Below are 8,637 nucleotides of genomic sequence, written 5' to 3' on the forward strand. Positions count from 1 at the left end.
GAAGTGGGAATGAGAAATTGGGGAGAGAAAAGGAGAAATTGGGGAGAGAAAGAGAGAAGGAAAAGCTGAATATATGGGTTCATAATCAAGGTCATTGTTGGGCAATGGGGGCAACAGTGATTAATTCTGCAGGGATTTTTCTGAATATAGTATGTAATGCCTCCTGAATTGTCTAAAGTGTGGGAAATTGGCTTTCATTCTCTTTGGTCCAGGGGCTGCACCTCCTTTACCCCCATCCATGTTGACACTTCACACTTCCAAGCTACCCAGCAGGCTCCCAATAAGTATAACCTGCAGTGCTGGGGCCAGAAGGGAAGGTGTGCGTTTGAGACTAGATCTTGCCAGCCAGTAAACCAGAAACTGAGAGGAAGCACTCAGAGAATGGCCTAGCCAGCTCCAGCTAGTATCAATAGATGAGGCCAAGAGGGTATAAATTAGGACAATGGAGGAATCTGACACAGAGGGAGTTTTCACTTTTTATATTCTCTGAATTTTTCACATTGAGCTTGTATTATTTGATAATCAGTAGAGATAATAGAGACAATAATAGGTAGAGATTAGATCCAGATGGGTCCAGCACATGCATTTAACTTTTCTTCCATTCCAAATCTCATAAAAGGATTTAGAATAAGAATTTAACAGCACAGGGAAACAAGACAAAGGCTGATCAACTCCCCAAGCATTTTTAGGAAATCCCGAAATATCGAAAAGAGACAGGATCTAATCTAGAGAGAAATAAAATGAGAGAAAGTCAAAACAGGTTCAGGAGATGGAATAGCTTAGGGAAGTTCCAAGCATGAGTCAAAGGTACAAGAGAAGGAGGGGGCCCTAGGACAGAATAATTCATTGAGGATTATTCCTCCCTGCTGGCATTAAGTATCAGATGTTTACCTGTGGGATAAAGAAGTGAAGAGAGATCTTGGAACCAGAGGAAATGACAGGGAACATTTTCTCTCTCCTGATAGCATGTGTGCCTTTCCTTCCCAGAGAGACTCTGGTAAACAGAATGGCAGGCTAATGAACTATCAAATAAAAGATCATCAAACAACTCAAACCAACGATTTTGTCAGGGTAGGGGAACAACTACATGAAAGAGATTTTCTAGACTAGAAAGAAGTGATAGCAGAGGAAACTAAGTTAGGAAAAGGAAACAGATAAATTTAAAAGGAATTTAAACTTTATTCAGCAAGATTTGAAAGGATATTGCATCCATGACAAACAAGCAAGAAGAAAACAGGAAAATTTAAAAAGTTGTTTCTGAAATTGAAAATGTATTAGCTGATAAGCAGAACACACCAAGTTGAAAGGTAGATTGGTGGGAACAGAAATTCTCCCCAAAGACAGAGCCAAAAACAAGGTGGAAATTTTGTAAGAATGGCTGAAAGCCATGGAAGCAAGATCCTCAAGGTCCAATATCCATCTGATAGAAGTTATACAAGAAAAGAGAAGAAAGAGTAGAGGAGATAATAATGAGAAAGGAGAATAAAATTTCTCAGGATTGAAGAAAATATGAATTTTCAGATTATAAAATCCTGAATTTAGAAAAGGATGAAGATTTTAAATATAGTTTATAGTTTTATGACAGTTTAAAGTCTATGATTTTACTTATAAGATATAATAATTTGAATAAAATTAAACAAAAAAACCAAAAAATATAATAAGCTATCTTACTGTGTCTTGAATTAAGACTATTTTTACTGAGGGGCATCTGGGTGGCTTAAGTGGCATCTGGGTTAAGCAGCTGCCTTCAGCTCAGGTCATAATCCCAGGACCCTGGGACTGAGCCCCACATCAGGCTCCCTGTTCAGCCAGGAGCCTGCATCTCCCTCTCCCTCTGCTTGTTGCTCCCCTTGCTTGTGCTTGCTCTCTCTCCCCCATCAAATAAAAAAATAAAAACCTTTTTTTTTAAAGGCTATTTTTAAAAAGATTTTATTTATTTGACAGAGAGAGAGATCACAAGTAGGCAAAGAGGCAGGCAGAGAGAGAGGGGGAAGCAAGCTCCCTGCTGAGCAGAGAGCCCAATGTGGGGCTCAATCCCAGGACCCTAAGATCATGACCCAAGCCGAAGGCAGAGGCTTAACCCACTGAGCCACCCAGGTGCCCCCCAAAAAGACTATTTTTTTTTTACTGAATCACAGAACTGAACTTATTTGTTCTAAATTTAAAACTACTTGACTTAGAAATAAACATATATATCAGAAAGTTACTTACCAAACGAAAAGCCAAACCAAATAAATCTGAACCTACCTGATGTTCCCACTCATTCAAAACCTGCTAGCAACGGAGGGATCCAGAGGGCATGCATGTAAGGTACAGAAAACTTCAAAATAGTACCTAGAGCTCAAAAAACATTCGTTCCCCTCTTTGTCCTTCCACCAAGAGATGTATTTCATGAAACTAAGCTAAAATTTCCATCCCATTTCTGGAAATATCTAGAGGAACGATGCCCTCTACAACTCCCAAAGACAAAGCAGCAGCAGGACCAACTGGAAAAGCCCTCCATTTACAATATAGAGGATGTAGGACCAAACTTCTCCTTCAGATGCCTCAAACAAAATGGTCACTGTAAGGAACCAGAGAGCCCGCAGCAGGTGTGCAAATACCAAACTGACCAGAGCAGCTGACACCCATTTCAAATTTCGCTCCACCAATAAATGGGGAGGAGCAGAACAAGGCTTACATACTATCATCCACTAGTCCATGGAAGCACCAGCCAGGCTTCAGAATAAATGAGCATCTTTCCTTCTACAGCTGTTCCTGAGCTTTTCCTCCCTTTTCAGGATGAGACTGTTACCTAAGGGATGCCAGCTTGTACGGGTATAATAGCAGGCTTATCTTGGGGTGTGCCTGGAGGTGTTAATGTTCTTCTACAGTTGCACTATAGGGCTGCATGGGTTTGCTAGGGCTTCCGTGACACTTACCACAGACTGCGTGGCTTGGACCACAGAAATTTATGTTCTCACAATTCTCAAGGCTAGAAGTCTGGGATCAAGGTGTTGGCAGAGTTGTTTCTTCCGAGGCTTCTCTCTTTGGCTTGTAGATGGCCATTTTCTCTCTGTCTTTGCAAGGTCTTTCCTCTGTGCCTGTGTCCTAATCTCTTCCTCTTTTTTTTTTTAAAGGATTTGATTGATTGATTGATTGATTTATGAGAGAGCACAAGCAGGGGGGGAGGGGCAGAGGATGAAGGAGAATCAGACTCCCCGTGGAGCAGGGTGCTAGCTGTGGGGCTTGATCCCTGAACCCCGGGATCATGACCTGAATCGAAGGCAGATGCTTTACTGACTAAGGCACCCAGGCACCCCATAATCTCCTCTTCTTATAAGAACACTATCATATTGGATTAGGTCCACTCGTAAGACCTCAGTTTACCCTCATTACCTCTTTAAAGGCCCTGTCTCCAAATATGGTCTCTTCCTGAGGTTAGGATATCAACATGTGAATTTGGGGGCCCATAACTGAGTCCATAACACAGGCCTCATCTTTTCTCACATGAACTGCTTCTGTAAGCCTACCTGCTCTCCCATTCTTTAGTTTCATTCTCCTTCAATTCTTCTTCCATATAGTAGCCAAAGTATATTTTCTAAAAAGGAAATCTGATGGTGTCACTCCACTACTTTAAATCATCCAGAGGCGGGGTGCCTGGGTGGCTCAGTGGGTTAAAGCCTCTGCCTTTGGCTCCAGTCATCATCCCAGGGTCCTGGGGTCAAGCCCACATTGGGCTCTCTGCTCAGCAGGGAGCCTGCTTCCCTCTCTCTCTCTGCCTACTTGTGATCTCTGTCTGTCAAATAAATAAATAAAATCTTAAAAAAATAAAATAAATCATCCAGTGGCTCCCCATTGCTTTCAGGATATAGTTTTAAGTTTTGCAGCACCTAGCACAGTTCCTGGCTGCAAGATGTACTACATACAGGTCTGATGAGTAAATAAATGAACCAATGAGCAACCAATCATGGAAACTAAAGGAGAGCTGCAATTGTGGAGATCAACCAAGAACTAGGTAATTCAAAGTCCTTTATATTTGGCTTAAAAATATGTATTTGTGATTTTTTTTTTCAGGAGAACCACTTTCATGTTTATGTTTGAGTAAGGTTATTTAAATGAACTCACATTCCCTGAGAAATAATTGGCAATATTTATGCCTGAATTTCACCAGCTCATTGGCCCCCTTGGCACATTCATACCTAACTTACTGTCTACAGGTGAGAAGTGGAGCCAACTAAGTAGGTTTTATGTTCACATCTACTACCAAGTTCACCTGCAGGGAAAAAGGCTGCTGTCTTTCAAAGTCTCATTCATAATGAGGCATAGCAAATGCACGGTGATCGTTCAGCATGGGATTTTGTCTCTGTTTGCCCTACCTCTCAGTGTCATTTTCAGACCTCATCCTTGGAGCAAGGCCACGCTCCAATATGCCAAAGCCTTGAGCGCACAGGATTAAGAACATCCGAAGGTAGGTCAAAAAGCATTACAGTGAATTGATGTTGTTTTGACTTTAACATTCTTATCTTGAGTACTCCACAAAGTGTATAATCTGTATGTGGATAATTGAGAGTGCCTAAACCTGAAATTTTGTTCTCTTCCTTTAGATATTTATCGAGCCAGGAACTCAAATTAAGAGAAGATAGAAGTTAAAAATGGAGTTTGTTAATAAAGAATGACAGCAAGAGTTACAGTTCAACCAATTAAAGAATTTTTTGTTTATGTGATGATTATTGCCAGCATAAATGCTCTTAATTGCTTTTATTTGTTAGTGAGCAGTTTCCAAATTCAAAAATTTTTTTTTGTAATATTAACCAAGACCTTTGGGGAAAATTTCAATAGCGTTTGGAAAGATATTGCAATAAAAGTCTTCATTACCTCTGCAAATTCATCTCATTTTCTATTCTGTGGGATATTTCTGCAGCTGCTCAACTTCTGTTTGGATATTTCTTCAAAGCTCTAAAGTCTACAAGAAACTATGATTCAACTCAAACATGATTTATTTTGTAGAATAACTACATCTTATCAAAAACATCATTTTTCCTCATTTTCCTTTGTGTAAGGCAAATTCTATTTTTAAAGGATTACTTATCATTTTCTTTTTACCAAATGCCATATAATCATTTTTATTCAATTTCATGAAGTAAATTGCTATCATTATCCTTATTGCTAGATAAAGAAACCAAGAAACTCGGAGTTCAAGTAATTTTCCAAAAAAAAAATCACACAGAACTCCAAATCCCTTGCTTATTAAAGAGTTATTTATCCAGGAAGCACTATCTCATGGTTCTTGAATTAACACATTCTCATGATATTTAATGTACATTATCTATAGTATAGACTAATATATTTTTAAAGATTTTATTTACTAGAGAGAGAGAGAAAGAGATCAAGTGAGAGAGAAAGAGAGAGAGCGAACATGGGAGAGGGGCAGAGGGAGAAGGAGAAGCCGACTCCCCACTGAGCAGGGAGCCCCGCACAGGACTTGATTCCAGGACTCTGGGACCATAACCTGAACTGAAGGCAGATGCTTAACCGATCAAGCCACCCAGGTGCCCCTACACTAATATTTTAAGTCAATAATTAAGTCAAGAATTAAGCCCCAAATTATACTGAGCATGCGCAAGCAGCAACTCCATGTGGCTTATCCTATTCTATCATCATCTTAATCATCAAAATACACATAATGACGCACATGCGCTGGACCTTCCATAGCAGAAACTGAAAGAAGCAAAAGCCATAGGGCCTTTTTTGGAAGGGTTTCAAAGCTGTGTCTAAACATCAGTATCCCATATCTGACCCCAAACCCTGCTAAACCTTTCTCAACTCCCACTCCTTACCTCTACCAAATACTGCCAGTAATTGATAAGTAGGGGCTTGTCTCATATGATTTCAGATACTTGAAACCATATGGAATGCCCTCATTCCAAAGATTATATAGGAATCCACAAACTCACTTCATAACTAACAACAAATGTTAAAAATGCAAATGACCCTGGGAAGAATTCACTTTTAAGTTACAGCCTTGTGGCTACTGGAGGAAGAAAAAGTCAGTGCTTCATAGTAGCATTTTAATAGCTCAGCAATTTTTTGAAAAGAAGTTAGCTGAATGGAATGGAAAAATCAGTAGACGTAGTCAAAAGACCTGGATTCTATGCCCCCTTATCTTCTCTATGCCTCTGTTTCTCTTCTGTAAAATGATGGCACTGAACTACTAGCTAGTCTCAAGGACTCTTTCAGCTCTAGCTCTCTATATTTTACACCTACAGTGAGAACATTCTGTATATTCATTTTAATAATGTTCATTAAAATGAAAAATTGGAAATCGATGTCCATCCAAATGGAATTGGTTAAACCATGTATGGTGTAGACACACACACACACACACACCATATAAATTCTATGTAGTCAGTTAAGTGATGATGTGATTTTATATTTGTTTATGGGGAAAGACACCATGACATACTGCCAAATTTTCTATCTGACTAAGAAAGTACTTTATATCAGAAAGGATACTCCTAAAACGTTATTTCTAGACGGTGGGATTAAGAGTAATTCTTACTTCCTTCTCTATTTTTGGATAGTGTTTGGATATTTTATAAGCAGAGAATATTTTCATAATAAACAATAAAGTTATTTTCAATTTGGGAAAAATACTAAAACGTAAATAGCAAATATTCTATCCTCTCCTGTGAGCAAGTTTTGCTAGACAGGAGGGCCAAGGCAAGAAAAAATAGCAGTGACCTAAAGGAAAACAATGCCTAAATATTTTCATCAACACTCAGATAGTGAAATAAATAAGTGCCTTGAAAGTAAAGAACTGTTCTTGTTACACAAATTGGGCTCAGCTGATTTGTTTTTCTTAGTTATCTCAGTCATGACCAGTGTTGGGAGATGGATTATGCTTGCTCCCTCACCAGTTTATCCCACACCCAATGAGAAGATTGGTCAAGCCATCAGCCTGGCCATTGGATCCAACCCAAAGCTAACCATCTGAGGACACGATTAATCCCATAACTTTGTATTCTTTACTCTGTGCTTTATTTATTTAAGTTTCCCAATGTTGCCTAATCAATCTTGATAATTGTCACCACTCAAATTTGAAAGCATGCAGAATTAAGTATTTGAAGATAGACTAAATCAAACCACATAGAAAGTCATACATAATTCAACAAAGGAGGAAGAATTGAGCTTTCTAAATCCAGAATGGCGAACGACAGTTTTGACCCAAGTTCAAGATTGGTAAGAAAACAAAATGTTGCAGGAGGACGTAAATTAAATACAGACCAACACTGTAGCTGTTGTCTTTCAAAAAGTGTGGGGTGTGGCTGCAACAGCCCTCAGAGATTTCAATGAGGAATGAAATCTCTGGGAGTCTGAGCAAGCTAAGCCTGTGGTACTGCGCTCTTCCTGAGGGAGCCTTCTGTTGACAAAGGAAATTATCGTATTGAGTTCCATATTATTTGCTTGTCACCAGCTGTATCATGCCTTCTATGCTAAAATCAATTTCCATAATTCTCAATTTGGGGGTCATTGGGTATATGGCTTTACTATCTGGGAACAAGGCACCTGGGAGAGGAACTATGCTTACATGGAAGAGAATTTCTCAAGTTCTGACCCAGGCAGCTCAGGAAGTCAACTGGTGTTTGCGTGCTGGAAGTGCTAGAGGTGTTAAACGACACTGCAAGTAGCATCATTTTAAGTCAAGGACAGCCTATATGTAATTAGGGGGAGTGTTTTTTATGAATTTATTTATCACTTATTTTATCATATTCTGCTTCCTGAGAGGATTTTGAGGAGGTCCTTGCATTTTATTTACCAGAGCAGCTTCATGTATTAGTCTTCTCTTTCCAGCTAGATTGCATAATGCCTGATACTTAAAAGCATGTCTTTGGTTTCTATTGGTCAAGGTGTCTGGTGGAATGCTGAGCAATGACCGATGGGCATACATTAAAATAATACTGAAGAGTAATCAGCAGAAGTATGTAGTTACTACTGGTTAGTTTAATTAGGAAAGCCATGTTACAGATTCTAGCCCTTCTTCTGGATCCCACAAAGGACATGGTGATCATAGGGTGACCATATGTCCCAGTTTACCTCAGGCAATCCTGGTTTACACCTCTCGTCCTGGCAGAATCATTCATTCCCTTGTGCTCTCAAAAGTGCAAATTACACAATGACCATTTGTTCAGGTACCACTAAAGGGCCTTCTAATAAATTCCAATATACAAAAAGCAATTCGGCTTTAGCAGTAAACAAAAGCTTTGTGGTGAAAGACGACCACAAAGTACAAAGTTAAGATTACATTATTAACTACTTGCTATTTCCCAAGACCAGTTAGCTCTATATAAGTTTAAGTCAACTCTGCCCTCTACTGTCTTATGACAGTATTATGACATCATGAAGCTAGCACCGTTTCATCTTCATTGACTGAAGCTGATTATGTTGGTCCTCTTGATGACTTTAGAGGACTGATCCTCAACCTTGAGCCACTACAATTAGTTTTTAAAAATCTCCACTGCCGGGGCACCTGAGTGGCTCAGTGGGTTAAAGCCTCTGCCTTCAGCTCAGGTCATGATCCCGGAATCCTGGGATCGAGCCCCACATCGGGCTCCCTGCTCAGAAGCGAGCCTGCTTCCATTCCTCTCTCTCTGCCTG

Source organism: Meles meles, chromosome 6 (assembly GCF_922984935.1).
Source record: "Meles meles chromosome 6, mMelMel3.1 paternal haplotype, whole genome shotgun sequence".
Taxonomy (NCBI): Eukaryota; Metazoa; Chordata; class Mammalia; order Carnivora; family Mustelidae; genus Meles; species Meles meles.